The sequence below is a fragment of the Thermobia domestica genome, chromosome 2 (assembly GCF_964235325.1).
Source record: "Thermobia domestica chromosome 2, izTheDome1.hap1.1, whole genome shotgun sequence".
NCBI lineage: Eukaryota > Metazoa > Arthropoda > Insecta > Zygentoma > Lepismatidae > Thermobia > Thermobia domestica.
In genome coordinates, this window is record NC_137455.1 from 158897952 (window position 1) to 158919465 (window position 21514).

A 21514-nucleotide genomic window follows, 5' to 3' on the forward strand; every position below is an offset into this window, starting at 1 on the left:
TACGAATTTGACACTGATATTGGACATTTTAAATATATTATTTTTCAGAACCCGCAACTCCCACAACAATTAGGGCTAAAATTGGACTTGAATGGTATAGAGAATATTATTATTCATTTTTAGAGATAAAGAAAAAATGGACTCAGCACTAATATTTGTCATTTTCGATTTACCTTTTTTTATATCAAATTCCCCTCCTACACGAGGAATACTTTGAACACGAAGTCGGCAATTCAGGTGGAAGCCCCGACAAAGCCGTTGCCGACGCGCAAAGGTAGATTAGGACGTAAAAGAGAACATGAGTTCAAATATCAACAAAATATATCTACTTGCCTTGTTGTACTTACGACGTAGGAACAGGAAACATTGGGCACGATAGCTTTGGATTCATCCATTATTGGCTGCAGACCCGAAACCAACCACAGAGGTTTGGGAGGGAGCATAAATATGTTAGGAGGGCCAAGTCATTAAAAATTCTCGTACAAATTGTTTTTGTATAAATAATGACATTTGTATTGAGGTCTGGAGGGGCCACCAAAAGTTTAAGGGGGGCAGGCCCCCCTAGTCCCCCTCTGGTTGCGGCCTTGTTTAGCTGTGCATCATGTAGAAGGTGCTTATTACACAATATTTGAGGAACTATGAGAAGACGAAGCGAAAATTTTAAATTACTATCGGATGTCTACACAAATTTTTAATTTTCTAATAGAAAGACTTGGAAATCATATTCAGAGCCAAAATACAGAAATGAAATCCTGTAGTCCATTGATAGAAATGTTCGCAGTTGCAACAACGTAAGTCTATTATTATTATTATTATTATTATTATTATTATTATTATTATTATTATTATTATTATTATTATTATTATTATTATTATTATTATTATTATTATTTAATATACTATAAAACTGTAATGAATTACCTGACTGACTGACTGATCAAAGAAATTATAATCCACTTCCATCAGAGGTAAAGGTTCTGCGTTTTTTTACTTGCTTCCTCATGGTAGGTAATGATAAAAAAAAATAACAGAAGTTTAAATATCGAATTCAAAAGTTATCGGTCGTTGAAAAAATTATAATTTTTTCACGAACTTCGAATTTTATTTCATTTTATTTTTACTTTTTTAAGAAATAACCTCGGGAGCATTTTATCGAATTCATATTTTCGAGTTAGAAATGTATTTGTCTCTCGATCGTCGTTTGCGGCCATTTTCAATTGCTCCTGTGGATAAAACTAACCCTCCAATCAAAAAAGACTTGAATAGAAGCTGATTCTGAGACCCCAGTGAATGGAACTTGATGTGTGTTTTTTTATATCATATTCTACTCCTTATTCAGCCTTACTGACCCTCTAACGGACCTCTTTTTTTTTTAAAATAAAAATTTAAATTCATAAGTGGGTTACAATAAGAAACAATCAAAGAGACTAAGATAATAAAAAAGGAGACGAATATACTCAACAAAATTTCCCATTTGATCCAAATTTCCAATATTCTATTTGATAATAGCCAGGGCCGTGCCGTGAAAGGGGCGAGCGGGGCAACGACCCCGGGCGCAGAAGAAAGGGGACGAAAAATTGGAAGAAAAAAGGAAAAAAGAGAGGAAAAATTACTTGGAGTATATGTGTGGGGGCGCCGTCGTAAACTCTCGCCCCGGGCGCTGATTCTCCACGGCACGGCACTGATAATGGTTATTTAGAGGAAAATGGTACTCTCCAGATTCCCAATATTTTATATTATATTTAATAAACAGAATTAGTTGCTGCAAAACAGGCAGTTTAAAAAAATAACTGAAAGTTGTTTGTAGGATCAGACAATAATAATAATAATAATAATAATAATAATAATAATAATAATAATAATAATAATAATAATAATAATGTCAGGGCTGGATTAACCCATCTGGAAGCCCGCGGCTAGAAAAAATATGTAACCGCTGCTGACTTCACCTCGTACATTTCTGTGAAAGTACAATAGAAAAACTAAGTGAATATTTTTGATATTTTTGGTCTATTTATGATGATGATGATTGTATCTTCAGGATTCTTTTTAAATAGCCAGTTGAGATTTTGATCAGAGTGGAGGCACCTGTCCACCTGGAGGCCCGGGGATGTAGCCTCCCTTAATCCGGTCCTGTACAACTTTGCTTCCGCCGTTTTTTCCCAACATTCGAGGTTTAATTGAAAAAAAAAAAAAAAAAAAACAGTGGCAGGTCTACGTTTACGATTCCAAATATTGTCCATCGCTGGTCACTACTTTCTTCCATCTTTCGAGCAGTGTACGAATCAAGTGTCGAAGAAACTACTGATCTTGTGAGGCGGTCCGTGTATCGACCCAAGTGTTGCTCAGCTTGGTCGTGTGCCATTGCTCGAAGCAAGTGATAGTAAGAGGGAGCAATGTCTGGAGAATACAGCGGGTGGGGTAGTGACCGACTTTGCGACATGCGTCGAGCATCGTCATGCAGCACAATGACTTTATCGTGGTCCTCGCTGTATTGCGACCATTTGTTTTTCAGTGCTCGGCTTAAACGCATTAATTGCTTTCGATAAAGATCGTCTGTGATTGTTTCAGTCGGTGTTATCAGTTTATAATACACAACGAGGAGTTGATCATAAGATATAGATACAGAGCATGACCTTGGTGCTGTGAATATTCAGTTTGCCCGTCGACTTGGTAGCATAGCCGGGAAGTATCCATGATTTTCTGTGCTTGGGGCTATGGTAATGAACTAATTTTTCGTCTTCAGTCACGATGCGATGCAGAATTCCGTTCCGCCTTTGTCTTTCATGCAGCTGTTCACAAGCAAACAAACGTCGTGCAACATCTCTTGTCTTTAACTCGTACGGCAACCAATTTCATTGTTTCTGAATCACTCCCGTGGCTTTCAGAGTTTTTGAATGGTTTGTTGAATCACTCCTAATGATCCTGCCAATTCTTCTTGCGTTTGACACGAGTCTCCATGATGTAATGCCTCCAATTCTGTACCTTTGAATACATTCTGTCTTCCACCGCCGTGCCGGTCTTCAATAACAAAATCACCGTTCTTAAAGCGTTGAAACCACTCAAGACATGTTCTTTCACTAATAGCGGTCTTACCATAAGTATTCGTGAGTATTCGATCAGCTTCAGCCACAGATTTCTTCACATTAAAGCAGAAAATTAAAATCTCCCGCAAATGACGACAATATGGCTCGTAAACTGACATGTTCAATCGAGAATAACTTTAAGATGCGGACTTTAACAAGCCGGCGGTATGCGTTTGCTTAGATCGACACCCACAGGAAAAAGTTTAGTAACGAACCGAAATCCTTCTGAATTGATCAGCAAACTTTCTGCAAACTACCAATTATAACTCGAGCGGCAAAGTTACAAACTGGAACAGGAACTCAACTAACAACCAATCTGAAGATCTTAATTTTACAGGGTATCGTTGGCCTTGGCCAAGGCTAAACTTATAAGAAAAGCAGGTGTTCGTTATCTCGATTATGGCTTTATAGCCAACAACGTTTGGGATAGTTTTAAGCAAACCAAAACAGTCTGTTCCTTGCAGTATGCCTGCGGTTTATTAGTTCTATTGATAATACAAGTCCACGAGATTGGTGCGACCTGTTAGAAAAAGTGTGTATAAAAACAGTTTATAATTTAGAAGACGACTTGTTCCAATCTACACACTCACTAACAAAAGAAAACTCGCTAGATCGGGAGGGCACGACTGAGTTCTAGTACAGGTTCAGGTTCTAATCTAACCTACCCTACCTAATTCATTCTACTCTATTCTATAACCTAAGCTACCCTACTAACAACCTAACCTACTTTATACTGACCTTACTGTATCAACATAAACTTAATTACCATACTAACTTTTCGTAATGTACTCTACTAACTGAACTTGCCCTAATCTCCTAACAATCTAATCTACTCTAATAAGCTAACCTACCCTACTAACCTAACCTACCCCACTAATTTAGCATAATCTACTTTAATATCCTAAACTCTCTTACCTCACCAACTTAACATTCTACAAACTAACCTATCATAACCTACAGTCACAAAATAATACTCTTTTTAAGAATGATGACCTATTCTCGATTTGCACGCAAAGATATTACAGAAGAGTATATACATGTGGGATTCGATACTTTCACTATGTAAAGATAGTTGCGTATTTAATATTTTTTTCCTAGGATATGCGCTAAGTTCTTCGGATTTCATTTCGGAAACAATCTATATCTCATTATTTATTTGTATCTAAATATTAAATACATGGATTTAACTGCCACTCCTGGTTTGCCTCTGAGTGAGTCAGTAACAATCTGTACTGCCAAGGATGAAGAATGATTCAAGATAGGAAGATTGAAGATAGAAAGGATGAAATAAGGACATTTCGATATAATCGTATCCTTAGAATTCTCCTGTCCGCCAGTTCTCGTGCTGAATCCTCCTTACAAATAAAATGATCAAAATATTAACATTATTTTAAAATATTTCAAAAGTAGTTCTAAAGTGATGAAATTGTACAGTTTCATCCGTTTAGAACTACTTTTCCAATATTTTTAGATATCAAGTTTAAGTAAACATGTGAATTAAAACGTTACTTTAAAAAAATGCTTGTTTCAGGAGGAGTTGATGATATTAAAAAGATGTTTAGAATTTTATGTAGTTTTAGTAAAATAAACTCACAAGGAACGGACATGAACGTTTCATCTGGACATCCGAATCAAACCTAGTCCATTCGATACTCATAACAAAGATATGCTCATGCACAAAAAAATTAGGTGTCATGGACAGTGGAGGAAGTCCCTGGGGCAGCCCCGTATGTAGGGGGTGTCTAGGCCCCCCCTAAATTTTGGCTGGCCCCCTCTAAAATTTTCACGGTAGGCTGGCAAAATAACTATAATTTGGTGATGAACCATAATATGGTTGGATCGGGCCCCCCGAACTTCAGCCGGCCCCCCTACATTTTTGGGCTGGCTACAGGCCTGCCCTGGGACCCATTAACTCTAATAGTACAAAGAAAATCGTAGACTAGCAGTAAAATAGTTATTGCAGCAATATTGTTCATTTAAAAATCATGGTTTATAGTTCATTCTCTTCAGCATGAAACAAGCTTTTTAGGGGTGCTATGTAGTGGGGCCCATAACTTACTTAAACAAGAAAAATTGGTAAAATGTTGGGAAAATTCCTCTCTCCTACCCAATTTCCCTCTCAACATGTCACGGAACAATATGAGTGATAACTATTGAAACGCTTGCTTCATTTTACAGAGAATGTGGTACAATTCTTGATATCAGGATAAATAGTACTGTGTTTAAATTTTTATATTACGTTCTCTTTATAGGTCAGGTCATAAGTTCGGTTTTGTATGTACAGAGCGTATTGGTATACAGCCCTTCTCCTCATACTTATTTCGTCTATCTAAACAAAACTGGTTACACTCGTTTCTTTTCCCTATAATAATTTTCGAGATACATTTGAATTGTGTACTTTTACCTGGGGGACACGGTAACTGGTGTGTGCTTTATCCAAAAATACATATTTCAGAATCCTGAGGTACCCATACAACAATTTTTATAGAGAGAATTTGGCTACGGGCATATAACTTGTAGTACTCACAACTACCTCTATAAAAATTGTTGCGGAAGTACCGCAGTATTCTGAAACTTAAATATTTGGATAGGGCACATATTAGTTCCTAAGTGAAGTCTTGGCCCGACTGTGGTAGGTTCCATAGTTTAGGAGCTATGAACCTTTAAAGTTAATTTTTTTCATGTTTTCGGCAGCCTGTAACTCCGAAAGGAAGCATTTGTGCACCCAGGTTGGTCTATACTTTTCGTCTTATCTTGGTGTCAGTAATCACCTCCCAAACGTTGTCGGTGTTGTTTTGAAACACCCTGTATATACTGTTTGGTCAGTTGGAGTTTTATTAGTAATCTTGAATTTTCCAAAACTACAATGAATAAGTTACAAATATTTATCAAATATCACATCATGAATTCTCTCTTGCTTTGCTAAAGTATATTACGATATTATTAATAAAGTGCGGATTACGAAGTTCTATGTAACAAAATAGTACATAAATATATAGCAAAAGACTGTAAAGTGTATAATATTGCTGAAATATTTGAAGGGCTGACCGAGAGAGGGGGCCAAAAAAACACACTCCGACGAAAAATGAGTTATGGTAGAAATGCATTGCTTTGTCATCTGTCTATCAGTTTCCCAACTAAGTGTGTCTGTAATTTGTTCCTTGTGTTTTCAAAAATAGGAATAAAAATATGTGACCGTTTGCAGCACAACAACTCGTGTCCTGAGAGAAGGGGTCAAACCACAGTCCAGCTATAACGGCCAATCAAAAGACATGTCTGCTTGTAAAAAAAAAAAAAAAAAAAAAAAAACTGGTGGAGCTTGGTAGCACGCTACCAAACACAACTGCAACAAAAGTTCGTAAACAACTGTGAAATGCGGAAACGAAATAGTAAAAAACAATGAACCAGTGAACAGCAATGCAATATGAAAAATGTATACATATGTATGTGGCTAGAAACAGTAGCATCCCGTGGTTAATCTGAAATCGGATCCTACTTGCTGGAATTTCTTCTGAATCCGAGCCATGTTCTACACAAGATAGAACTGTTTCTTTTCGGGCTGCTGCTTTGGACATAGAAAAGAACATTATAATTTTCTTGTATTACATTCTCTTTCATGCACACAAGTTTGAAAAAATATGTTACTACCACCTGATTCCAAGCCATACCTTTATGCCGAGTGAGGCCGATTTTGTGGTTATCGAGAAAACAAGTCATATGTACATGCCTCAACGATCTTGTGATGCAATCTTGTTGTAAGAGCCAGAGTGCAGGATCCATTTCAAGTAATACGCATGCCATCTGATATGAAAGATATACAATCCATTTCCAACGTGTTATTCAAAGACATAGTGGATGAAAATGGCAGCAAGGTGAAAATACGAAAGGTTACTGTTGTCAGAGTATCAGCTACTGAACCTGGGTTCAATATACTCATTAGTTGAGGTATGGAAGAAACTTCGTGAATTGTATTGTGTCTGCTAAACAAAACCTATTATGTCCGCTACGGATGATCTATAGCCTCTGTTGGACAGCTTGGATGGATGGAAAATCAACTTTCCTGATGGTAGGAAGATCAACTATGTGAAGTATATTGATCTGATAAAAATGATGCAATTTATTCCACCCATTCTACTGAAATCTGAAGTCAGACCATAAAATGACAATTTGTTGAATTTAGGTTAGGTTAGGTAACAAATCAAACATAACTTATTGTATATACTCGTAGTTTGTATTAAATAAACCTCCAGATATCATCTCTGTAAAATATTTCCGTTACATTAGTAATATTCGTTTATTACTCTTTATACAACACACTTTACATAATGTATTACAGGTTAAAAGTTGCACAGATATCTGTAGAGTAGTATACAGATATAAAAGAACCACCTTTACAGGGGAAAATTTGCAGTTATTTGTCCTAAACTTTACCCTTCGATTTCTCGGAATTTAGTTTTCGTGACTTGGCCCCCCCCTCTCGGTGTGCCCTTCATTTGATACTGTATATTTCAATTTTGGTGCTCCACAAATTTATAGAAAATATAAGCTCATTTGTCCAGTGCTGCCCAGACATTTATTTATCCCAATCTTCTATTACATAGAAAAAAAATATTTGGACGCTTTTAAACCAGCTTAACGACCTGTGGGTTCGACACTTCGGTAGTATCGGTAGTATCATTTTCGATTATTTTTACATGTCATTTTTCCCCCCACAGAATTGTATACAAGAAGTTCGTTTAAAATTACTCCAGGTGTTCCAGTCTAGAACATAACCACATGCACTAATACACTCCATACACACGCATATATACGTAAAACACACACATCCAAATTATCGGTTCCACTCTCTACTCTTTCGTGGCAACACATGCTCTCTTCCTCAACACCCAAGCGGCAGATCGTCGGCTATATGTGAAGAGCTAAATTACTTGTAATGTCTCGTTATACGCGGCCATCTATCAATTCGCCGTCGCCACTTGTGGCTGTTCGCCATGACTTGGGTTAAGTGCTGTGCAGCCGGACCAATTTTAGGAAATTTACCGGGTCAATTGGAGAATTTATTTAAGTTTGTGAAAAGGAATGAATGAAAGTCAGGCAAGGGGAATAGTAAAAGTTAAGAAAGTGGTTGTTTTTGTTGATTGTTTTTGACATTGTAAGCGGCACTCTATATGGAGGCGGTCCAAAGAACAGTGTTGATGCAATATCTATTTTACTGCGAGCAGGGCCGGATTAAGGGGGTGTTAGGAGGCTGTAGCCTTGGGCCTCCAAGTGGAGAAGAGTCTTTACTCTGATCAAAACCTCAACTGGCTATCTAAAAGGAATCATAAAGATAAAGTCATCATCATAATATAAAATATGACCAAAAATATGAAACATATTCCCTTAACTTTTCTACCGTACTTTCACAGAAAAGTATTAGGCAAAGACAGCAGAGGCCACATATTTTTCCTAGCCCCGGGTCTCCAGATGGATTAATCCCATCCTGACTGCGAGTTTACAATTTTGTTTATACTAACAGGGTTAAAGGATCCCAGGGACTTCCTCCGTTGTCCATGGCATCTAATTTTTTATGCGTGAAGATATCCTTGTTATGTTTATCGAATGGACTAGGTTTGATTCGGATGTCCGGATGACACGTACAGATCCGTTCCTTGTCAGAAACACTTGTTAATTACGGATCTAATGTATAAAAAAATAAATACTTCTATCCTATGGTCACATTAGGGAAGGTTCCTAGTGATAGTGAAGTGTATCCTATTGCAATTTGCTTCTATGAAGTTGTTGCGGGTGTTAGAAAATGAGAAATTTTGTTTCCTTGAGGGAGACTATGGTTAATGTACCGACCTGGCAGCACTGTTGAAGTATGTTTCTTCAAAGTTATGTCATGAAAGTCAACTGAGGCACGACTGAATAGAAATTTGATTAAAGGAAAATCACGAGAGGTGAAATTGAAACGACATACATTGTATAATCAGAAAAAAAAAATAATACGTATTATTTGCATGAATGTAATATACTGTAATTCTAATTTACATATTTAGAGAAGTGAAGCAACACGTGGGTTCATATCACTTGTTGAATTCAGGTGAGGAGTAAATTCAATGAAGTTCTAATACCAGTAAGGGTGTATTGTTAGATTCTAGTACGATGCAGAATGAAAATTTACAAGCGCACTGCTTGAGATGTGGTTCTTTCACTAATATTTCTGATGTCCTCCAAAATATTTACCCTGGGTGAAATGACGGCATTACTCGGGCAGATGGTTCTATCAAATTTTAACAAATTTTCACCTTTGTATTTTTAACAGAGCATGCACTAATTGAGGAGCTCCATTACAACTTGCAGATTTACTTTAGGGGGTCTCAGTATAAATAGTATGGACATCGCAAAAACGTGCAAAATACGGATCAATATTGGGTAGGTGGCCAGTAAAACACGAATGTCATCCAACCGGTCAGAACAGGAGGGCAAGTTTCTAGAACACAGGTCCCCCTTCCCATTTAGTTGTAATAAAGACAAAAATTAAAAAGTTAACTGCCCTATCACCAGACCAATTTTAGGAAATTTACCGGGTCGATTGGAGAATTTAAGTTTGTGAGGAAGAATGAGTACAAGGCAGGTAAGGGGAACAGTAAAAGTTAAGAAAGTGGTTTCCATTTGTTGATTTTAAGTTTTACGTCCCACGCTTATGCCGGTTAGGCTAAAGGAGATGGTGATGATGACAAATGAATGAAATGGTGGTATGAAGAAAGAGGGAGGAATCGGGAGAACCCCGAAAAAACCCACGCACACGGTATTTGTCCACCACAAAGCCCACACGGCGCGAGCTGGGATTGAACCCGGAACCCCAAGCACCGGAGGTGAACGCTCTACCACTGAGCCACCGCGCCGCCTTGATTGTTTTTGATGTTAGCGGCACTGTATGTAAAGGCGGATGGACTATTTCGGGGAGAGGTACACTTGTTTTACTATACGGATCCATAAATTGTAAAATGTACAGAAAAAAAATTGGCAAGTCTTTAATTTGCCTATTTCATATCGAGAACAGAGCCCAACCAACCCCTGCCGGGCTTCTAACTCGTTCCTCCTACTAGTCTTACTCCTGCTCCTACTAATACTTATAATATGGATCCGTATTAAAGTAATACTGCACGCCTAATGTAACGTAACTTAATGTAATCCAACAAAATATAACCAAATGCAATATATTTTGGTGCTTTTTTTTTTCAGTTTTCAGTGTGGTCCGGCGATACGGCACAAATGCCAAAATTAACTTGCGCTGCAGGGCTCTCACTCGCTCACGCTTGCTCGGCAATACTATGTTGATTAAAGGCTAGTATTTATCATTTAATTCAGGCAGTATTGCCGAGCGAGTGTTAGCGAGCGAAGACGGGTTAGAGTCCCGCTGGGCACATTGTATTCTGTTTTCGTTAATGTTGGCCGCCCTTACTAAACATTTTCCAACTATATAGTTTGGTACAGAAAGGAACTAAGCTAGCTGCTAACTTATATGGGAGAGCTGTCTTCAAGCGCCTTCCCCAGCAGGAGGGCCCGAAGGGAAGCAAGAGGGTGGGTCAGCGAGGGGTATATGCATAAACGAGGATAGTGGAAGATCACACACATACAATACTTTCACTATCACTCAAAATTCATTTCAATATGCTGTGCACTGACAGTATATACTTACATTCACTCTCATTCGTTCACGAAAAATATTTCGCAGTATTTTTCCTATAAATTTTCTATTTGGTAGAACCGTCTGCTCGGGTGAACCAGAAATGACAATACCGCACTTAGCACAGATAAAGTTAAGGGTTCACTAGAAATAATTGTTATAAATTAGAATTATATTACGATTTGTATATAAATAAAGCGTCCGGACATATGCAATGAAAGCTAATGCCAAAAAGTAAAGACCAATACGTGCTTCGTGGGCTCAGAAAAGCACGGGTGCCGTCTGACCGAGTGAGCGCAGGTAGGGGCTGTGTATGTAGGAAGCTGGCATATAATTGATGGTGATACGCGCGGAAAGAAAAAAAAGTTATGTTACTAAATGTCTTCCTGTCTTACAGCATAATCGTTACGGATCTTAGAGCAAGATTGCCAACCGTTCCGACCGGGCACTCGTCGGGACGCATGCCGTCCCGATTTATCGATTTTCAAAGTTATTTAATATTTACTGAGCCAATTTTACACATGAATAACTTAATCTTGTACGCGCACAGCTTTATGTATAGAATCAATTTTAACAAATTTGCGTTTTGTTTATGTTAAATAAATTACAGTTTTTTAGTTTGAATTTTTTATATGATGATAGCCAAAGAATAAGACTTAATTTTAGTAATACTTTTTTTCAGTAATTACTTAACCATGTTATGCACTCATTTGTGTTAAAAAAAATTATATATAGTTTTCTCTCAAAGCTTTGTTTATATTAATGAAATTGTAGTTGTTTTGGTGTGAATTTGTTCCATATATTGCTTATACCTAGTGTAGAGCAATGGGTGGGAAAATAAAAAATAAGATGCCGCATTCATGATTATTTACATTGTTTTCAATGACTCACCGTACGTGTAGTCGTCTCCGGGGAAGGGGGCTACAACACGGATTGTTCCGTTCCGATTTTTTTCTTAAGTTGGCAACCCTGTCGTAGAGTAAGATGTAAGTTAGTTGGGTTAACCGAAACTGAACAATTAACAAAAGTAATCTAATCCTTAAAACGTTGGACTACGTTGCGACAGAAAGGTCGTTTAGTTTATCGTTTCTATCAGTAGCGTAGAGTGCTATGAGACATTGAGACACTGTCTACCCTTTCAAATGTATTAAAAAAAAAAAAAGCTTTAGAATTTCCTTAAGAAAAATAACTCATATACATTTCACGTTGAAGAAAAATGTAAAAATAATAGGGTCAACGATAGCTTGGTTAATAACAATAGTAGTAGAATTAAATTTCTAAATTATTTTATTTTTCTAAACTGGGGAAGAGAATTTCTATCTCCGTTAAACAGGGTGCACAGAGACAACAAGAATTATGTCTCAACGCGGCTGAAACAAACCTGGTAAAGAGGCATCGGAGAAAACGTCTCAGCAGCAGTGATACCATACTTAGCGCAATGATACCATTTTAAATCCAGTATATTTTTCATTCTTCCTTTTAGATATTCAATCATATTTCAAGGAAAATTATTAACAAATAGAAGGAGACAAAAACCTTAATTAATAACTACCTGAAGAAAGTTTTATGGATACAGTAATTCTATAAATCTTTCGCGATCTAGGTTCAGCTTCTGTTTAATCGCAATACCAGAGTGTATCAACACTGGGAAAGGCAAAAGTGAGGGCGAGGGGTTTTGTAGTCTGATATTTTGTTGTTTCTTTTAAAATCGTTAGGTAAATTTGTATTTGGGTGTGTCTAAGTTATTTATTATGTGCAAATCGAATGATTGGAAATAGATTTACTGCACCAGTTGCTATTAAATGACATGTCTAAACACACATATAAAAATTAGTGTTAACTTTAAAAATAGCCAATTTATGAGTTTACTTTTTTAATCAGCAATCATGCAATACCAATAGGAATATAATATATACATAAAAGTAAATTATTAATTCAATTTAATGTATTTAGTATTTGTCGCGAGATTTGTCAGAATAAATTTATAGCGATATACAGTTTAATTTAATCGTTGAGAAATGTGTTTATCGAAATTACTTTTCCGTATATTATAAATAGTAGTGCAACCTTGCGAAAATAAATTTTTAACGATATTTTGTTAGGAGTTTCACACACATATATATACACTGTGTGATCAAAAGTATCCGGACACCTGGCTGAAAATGACTACAAGTTTGTGGCGACCTCCATCGGTACTGCTGGAATTCAATATGGTGTTGGCCCACACTTAGCCTTGATGAGAGCTTCCACTCTAGCAGGCATACTTTCAATCAGGCGCTGGAAGGTTTCTTGGGAAATGGCAGCCAATTCTTCACGGAGTGCTGAACTAAGGAGAGATATCGAGTAGGTCGGTGAGGTCTGGCACGAAGTCGGCGTTCCAAAACATCCCAAAGGTGTTCTATAGGATTCAAGTCAGCACTCTGTGCAGGCTAGTCCATTACAGGGATGTTAGGGTCGTGTAACCACTCCGCCACAGGCCGTGCAGTATGAGAAAGTGCTCGATCGTGTTGAAAGATGCAATCGCCATCCCCGAATTGCTCTTCAACAGTGGGAAGCAAGAAGGTGCTTAAAACATCAATGTAGGCCTGCGCTGTGAGAGTGCCACGCAAAACAACAAGGGGTGAAAGCCCCTCCAAGAAAAACACGACCGCACCATAACACCACCACCTCCGAATTTTATTGTTGGCACTACACACGCTGACAGATGACGTTCACCGGGCATTCGCCATACCCATACCCTGCCATCGGATCGCCACATTGTGTACCGTGATTCGTCACTCCACACAACGTTTATCCACTGTTCAGTCGTCCAATGTTTACGCTCCTTACACCAAGCAGGGCGTCGTTTGGCATTTACCTGCGTGATGTATGGCTTATGAGCAGCCGCTCGACCATGAAATCCAAGTTTTCCCACCTCACGCCTAACTGTCATAGTACTTGGAGTAGATCCTGATGCAGTTTGGAATTCTTGTGTGATGGTCTGGATAGATGTCTGCCTATTACACTTTACGATCCTCTTCAACGGTCGGCGGTCTCTGTCAGTCAACAGACGAGGTCGTCCTGTACGCTTTTGTGCTGTAAGTGTTCCTTCACGTTTCCACTTCACTATCACATCAAACACAGTGGACCTAGGGATGTTTAGGAGTGTGAAAATCTCGCGTACAGACTTCTAACACAAGTGACACCCAATCACCTGACCATGTTCGAAGTCCTTGAGTTCCGCGGAGTGCCCCATTTTGCTTTCTCACGATGTCTAATGACTACTGAGGTCGCTGATAATGAGTACATGGCAGTAGGTGGCAGCACAATGCACCTAATATGAAAAACTTATGTTTTTGGGGGTGTTCGAATACTTTTGATCATATAGTATATATATATATATATATATATATATATATATATATATATGAAAATGTAAAAATTATTACATTGAAAACGTTCCTTTCGGAAATAATTAATACAGAGCTGCTATAATTTTATTTACCCAGAGGTTTTCATCAGGAAGTAAAAACCTCAAGCTCACAATTTTATTATGTTCTGCATATCGATGCGATATTTTGCACCATGTGTCTGCTCTTTCTAATAAGATATTAAAAATGAAATGAAATCTTTGAGTTTTACTTCCTTCGATTATGTCGGCTGGGCTAAAGGAAACGATGATGAGAAATGAATGAAATGGTGGATTGAAAAATGGGAGGAGACGGCAGAACCCCAAGGAAACCCCACACACGGTATTTGTCCACCACAAAGTTCACTTGGCGCGAACCGGACCCCAGGGACCCCATACAACAGAGGTGAACGCTCTACCACTGAGCAATCGCGGCCCTGAATAATAGATTATATAATTGACAATTTTCATATATTTGGATATATGTGGAATATAAATATGTGGATTTCAGGTTACAAGAGATGTAAGACGATTTTATTATTGATGAGAAATTTTTAAACTGCAAATAATTTTACAATAAATAAATAAAATGGTAGTGTTAAACCGAAAAGTCTAACTTACTATTATGGGATGATGTAAATGGATATTTTTGTAAAAGTATTTAAAGAGAAGCCCCGGTAGCTCAGTGGCAGAGCAGTCACTTCTGATGCGTAGTGTCCCTGGTTAGATTCCAAATCCCACCAAGTTGGTTTTATACGGGACAAACACTGTGTCTGTAGGTTTTCTCGAGATTCTCTCCTGTTCCTTCCCACTTTTGTCACTCCAACACTATCATCCAAGTCATCACCATTTGCTTTAGTCTCGGAGCATAATCGTGGGACATTGAACTCTCTCTCTCTCTCTCTCTCTCTCTCTCTCTCTCTCTATATATATATATATATATATATATATATATACACAGGGCTGGATTTAGGGAGGGTGCAAAGGTGTATGTGCTTCCCCCCCCTTCTTCGTTGTAAATATACACTACCTAAAGTGAGAAGTTAGGAGTGAGTTTTGCAAAAAACAATAGTTTGAATAAATTTCTGAAGGTTGAAGAAAAGAATTCATTGAGAGCAGACACTTAGAATTTCCAAAGTAATTCCTTATTCACATCACAGACGCCTAATGGAATTTAAAAAACTCAAATTTCATTCAAATGTACTCGTACTTATTGGTGCACCCTCTTAGAGAATCCTGGGTCCGGCCCTATATATATATATATATATATATATATATATATATATATACCATATATACTGTCTACCCATTGCGAAACTTAACGCTACACTACTGGTTTTTATGTTGTACTTACAAATACCTTAATGTGATGTTTCACAGTCATACGAGTCCCTATAGAACTTCTTATGGTTTCACACTAGTACGCTTGGCTTGTGTAGGTGTTGTACACTATGCAGAAATACTACACAGGTGGAAAATAATATTTAATACAGTCCTTCTTCGTTTACCTTTATCTATTTTGAGTCTAATGCATGTTAATCTCTATGTGCTATGTTGCCATTTTTAAATTGTTGAGTATAAATAGTTTAAAAGGGGAAGTTCTAGAGTGCTTGTCCGCACATAAATGAAGATGGGTTAGTAGCCATGTTGGTTCCTTTCTATATCACATGATGAAGCCGTGGTGGCTCAGTGGTAGAGCGTTCACCTCTAGTGCATGGGGTCCAGGTTCAATTTCAGCTCACACTAAGTGAACATTGTGGTGGACAAATACCATGTGCGTGGGTTATCTCGGGATTCTTCTCACTTTCTTCATTCCTTCATTTCTCATTATCACCGTCTCCTTTAGCCTAGCCGACATAAGCGTGGGGCGTAAAACTTTTATTATTTTCAATTCACATTATGATGCCGAACGAGCGATAACTAGTGAAGGCTTGTTAGTAGCCAGGTTATACTTTATTACAATTCAATGGATGTGGATCCCGGCGGGAGCTCATGTGGTTCGGATTCCACGTTAATCAGTAGGTCCACGTCTCATATAGCCTCGCTGCTGAAAGGGACGCTAAACTAAAATCAACTCAACTCAATGGATGTGGACTAGTAATCTAGAACCCTGCCGTATAATATTATTTACTTTGTGTTGGGGGCGGGGGGGGGGGGGGGTAGCGGGCTTGCCCCTTAATGTGTATACTACATTATATTAAATCTTGTCACCTCATCATCGAGGTCTAGCGTTTCACTTTCTACTCCTACTTTATGAGAATATTTTGTTGAGTGAATACTCATTTCGAGAGGGTAACTGTTTAATAGTTTGTCTTGGGGCCTTCCATTTGAACTTAGGCCAAAAAAAGAAAAAGCCATCACCATCTCATATTGTTAAAACTTTTTTATAGCAACTAAACATATTTTTTTTGTGTTGTTGAGACCCATATTTTTTTTTTGTTGTCGAAAAAAAATCTCGCCAAGTAATGGGCCATCAAAGATGGGGAGTACAATTTATGAATTATAGAAGACATGGAAAATGGTCAAATTCGGAGCCCCACCATTCAGGCATGGAGACAGGTAGAGCTATAATTCTTGTTGTGGTATGTGCATTAGGATATAAATAAACTTATATTGTATTATAATTTGATTTTCGCATGCATATCTTTTTGTACATAACTTAACAAATGAACGTAAGTTTATCTGAAAAATCGAAGTTCGCGATTTTTTTTCGATCACTTCCGGTTCGAATTTTAAAATTCTGTTTTCACGGTTTGTAAGACCTAGTTACCCACTTTCCAAAAAAAAAAAAAAAAAAAAAAAAAAAAAAAAAAAAAAGTATCACTTTTGTGTGCAACCGTTTCTTCGCAAAAAATTCGAGAAATCGTAAATTTTCAAAAAATCGCCATTTTTGAGTGCTATTTTCTCGAAAACAACATATTTTCAAATTCTGAAATTTTGCCAGATGGTTCAACTTTACATGAATAGCAAACACACCAAATACCATTCTCGACTAATGCTTCATGAATTAACTACAGCCTTTCGAAGTTGGCGGAGTTCCGTTAAATTTGATATCACAGTTGGCGTCTGCAAACAATAAAAGTGCAACAATTTGATGATGTTTGCGGTTCATATTCATTAAATAACGAACAAAAGTTTTTCTCTAATGTTTTTTTTTTTATTATTTTGATCAAAAAGGCTCTCTGAAATAATTTAAGCTATTATTTATATATTTTAAAAGTTTATAGTAAACTCATGGTATACCTATCATAGTCTGAGACCTTGTTGCCCCTCCTTCTCCCCCAGATTTTACCTTTTAGATCCGCCACTGAGTTGTTTCATAATAATATACCACTGCCCTAAATTTGCTCGTTTTTCCTGTGATAACTCTGAATTTCACTTTGCAGAGTAATAGTCCAGTTTTCAACGAAGTCCGAATGAAGTAAAATAGAATTTGTATCTTCAAATTTTATACGATGCTTTTCGGTAGCAATTAACTCTCTTTGGATTTTCTTTTTGTAGTCATGAATTACAATACTTACAGTTAAACCAGCAACGTACGATACGAAAACAGTTTTTTAACGAGATCATTGTTTTCCCATACGGCATACGTAACACTTTCATTTTCATCAGGATCAATAATTAAAGAATCCACACTTATTCCTTCCGCTTCAGGACATTCACCACATTCTTGAAGAAGACAGCCGTCATTTTCTATGGATCATACTAGTAAAGAAAATAGGTCACTCGTGACAGCTTCAATACAGTCTTCACCTTTGATTTGTAGCAACGCAGTAGCAGCTAACTTAAAGTTTGCAAAATACACACACACTTCCTTTGCAGGTTGCGGTCTGACCCACTTTGGTCGAATACTATAAAATTTCGAGCGACCCATTCTTATTCTGGGATTGTTCTGAAGTCCGTAAATTTCTTTGATGGAACGCGTAAGAAAACGTTTCGATTTTTTAACTTTCTTTCCATTTCCGATCAGTGTAATGACATCGCACTTAATTGAGACTTTGTCTGGAGCATTCCAAACCGTCACCGAGGTAGTAGTTCAGGCTTTCTATAGATCATCAGAATTTATTGGATGTCCGTTTCAAGTTAACTTAAAATTTGTGTTTCATAATCGTAATTTCAGAAAACTAAAAATCTGTGTTTCGTAATTGTAATTCCGACCTCAGTTTACTTCTGTTTAAGAAAACTGAGGAGTAGGGGGAGGCTCATTATACTATTTCAGAGAGCCTTTTTGATCAAAATAATAAAAAGCAGCCAGGAAAACATTTTATTTTTCATTTAATGAATGTGAGCCATAAACATCATCAAATCTTTGTATTTTTATTGTTTCCAATGTTGCCAACTGTGACATCAAAGTTAACGAAACCTCGCTAACTTCAAAATTCTGTAGTTAATTCATGAAGCATTGGTCGAGAATGGTATTTGATGTGTTTATTATTCATGTAAAGTTGAACTATCTGGCAAAATTTCAGAATTTCAAAATAAGGTGTTTACGAGAAAATGGCGATTTTTGAAAGTTTTACAATTTCTGGATTTTTTTTTTTTTTTTTTTTTTGCGACGAAATGGTTGCACACAGAAGCGATACAAATGTTTTTCGGAAAGCAAGTAACTATGTCTTACCAACCGTGAAAACAGAATTTTAAAGTTCGAACCGGAAGTGCTCGAAAAAAAATTCGCAAATTTCGACTTTTCGGATGAACTTACGTTCATTTGTTAAGTTATGTACAAAAAGATGTACTTTCTCTATCCTCTTTTAGTCTCCTTTAGCCTAACCGGCATAACTGTGGGACGTAAAACTTAGATATCATCATCTCTTGAACTTGGTCAACAGACAACTTCTTACTACTCAGTTGCAGAGAAGATTACTTGTCGACCTGAGAAGGAATTCAAGTTGGAATGTCTTCAACAAACTGTGAAGCATCCTACTTCAGTCATGGTCTGGCGGTGATGTCTGTCTTCGGGCCTGGGAAATTGTATTATAAAAGAGGGAACAATGAAGCATGACCAATACCTACAAACTGCAGTCTGGTTTGATGACGCACATTTTATCTTTATGCATGATGAAGCCCTATGCCACCGGGGCAAAACTGTGACAAAATTCTTCGAGAACAACGAAATTAGTGTTCTTCCGTGGCCGAGAAATAGTCCTGTTACGAACCCGATTGAAAACTCTTGGAGCTTTATGAAGGAAAAACTAAAGAAGAAGCATATTACAACCAAAGATCAATTGATCGAGGACATCAACAATTTGTGGTATCTTGATGCTGAATTGAAGTCAATATGTGCTAAATTCGTATATAGCATGCCACAAAGGATAAAAGACTTAATAAAGAATAACTGATTTCATACGAAATATTAATCTTTGTGTGAGAGATCATTTTCTTGTAAGTGTTTCATTTCATTTTTTGTTTCCAATTTAGATATACACACTGTATGGCATTTATATTTGAATATCACGTACGCGTTTGTTTTATTGATATTGAAAAACATGTGCCATGACCACACGAAATTACAACAGTTACAGCACAGTAATTTGGACCAAGTTCAAACGCGTTTTCTGACGTAATATTGTCAGAACAGTAAAATATTCAGAAACTGAATGTTGAGTCTAATAATTTGAACATGTCTGTAGTTATTATGTTCGGATCAAAATTAGAAACTAATCTACAGTACAGAACCATATGGAAATTTGTGTTGGGAAAGGAAGCTACTTCACAGGGTTATTAAAGTCACCGACATAGAGGTCAATCATAGACGTAGAGGTAGTTACAAGTGGAGGATTTCTGTAGGAAGGGACAACAACATTACAATGTTGCCGCCTTGTAACATCATATTCAGAAACGTTTGACAACTGATGTGGAAGGAGAACGACCTTTCCCTCAACAGAATACTCACGACGTGGCAATAGTGCAACACGTGTTCCTCTAAATGTCAAATCGTTTCTTATTGTGATCCGAGCACAATTGATGCTATTAGATACATGTTATTGGATTTAAACCTTTATATTGCACTCAATTCATTCTTTATTGGTTTAGAATTTACCAATAAAGACTGGTAATTCTTTGTACTTTACTTCACTTATACCATACTTTGCCAATAAAGTATTGTAAGAATAATATTTTGGCATCTCTGGCCACGATCTCGTGCTATGTTGTATGAAAGCCAGAATATCACCAATGATGCATCCTGTTGTTTAACTGTCATGTAGAAGAAAAAATAGTACTCGGTTGTGTCAATTCTACACCTTACGATTTGTTTGTTCACTGTCTAGGGATTACGATTGTTCTTCATGGACTGTTTTTGTACTAAATTCAGTGTAACTTTTTAGTACTTTTACTTTAGAAAATGTGCATAATTATTTTATACTGACCGTTAATTTCTTGTTCTAATGAAATCTTTACGGAACTTTTATACATCAACCACACTATTTTTTTTTCGCGTTTATATTTTTCTTGATTGCCTGCTTATTCACTAACTAGTACAGTAATTAAGAATGATTTGACTAGAATATGAAATTAACCGTCACCATAGAACAATTTATAGGAGCTCCCTCGTGGATAAGCGGTTAGCGTGCGTACGCGCCTTTGGCGTGGGAGAGCCGGGTTCTATTCCTGGCGGGAGCTCATGTGGTTTGGATCCCATGTTAAGCTGTAGGTCCACGTCTCATATAGTCTCGCTGCTGAAAGGGACACTGAACTGAAAATTATATCAAAGAACAATTTATTATATATTGTTTAGAATGAATTTAGTACATATAATTTATTTACAAAATAAATCGTAAGGTTAGAACGTACACTCATCTCAAAAATTATTGTCGCATGTCTATAAATACGTTGTTGTAGAAATATAATTTGATAACGAATTCGTTCGGTATTTCTTACGATGTTAGTATGTGTATAATCGGCAAAGACACGTATGTGGCAATTTTCATGTCAAAAGAGCAGCAAATAAGAACAATAAAACGAAAATAAAACTTTCTTATCCATTTAGCAACATTTTATTTTACTTATTCTAATTTTCGTATTTATAATTGTTTTCCTATGAAATTTACCACAAATATACATTTCTCGATTATACACATAGTAACAGTATTAAAAGTACCCTGCTAAATCATTATCAAATTATATTCTTACAAGAAGACAGTATAGATATGCGACAATCATTTTGGACATGAGTGTATATTGGCAAGTGTTTTTTCAGAATAATGATGCTGTTTTTTACATAACAAGCGGCTGGTATACAATAACGGGAGTCTCTTTGTCAATATTTTGGTTTACATAAATCAAAGCACGAGATCATGGTTACAGAACTGGCAGAAATATTGTGAATAATTAAATTCTAAATTAATGATGACTTGATTTGGTGTA

General features: G+C 36.9%; 1 protein-coding gene across 1 annotated transcript in view; it reads left to right on the forward strand.

The window, feature by feature from the left end:
- Window positions 1-8920: 8920 nt before the first annotated feature.
- Window positions 8921-21514, forward strand: part of pr (6-pyruvoyl tetrahydrobiopterin synthase purple) — a 28648-nt gene continuing 16054 nt past the window's right edge. The window contains exon 1 of the mRNA XM_081747529.1: window positions 8921-9171. The gene's annotated coding sequence lies outside the window, so the exon portion shown is untranslated. The remainder of the gene's footprint in view (window positions 9172-21514) is intronic.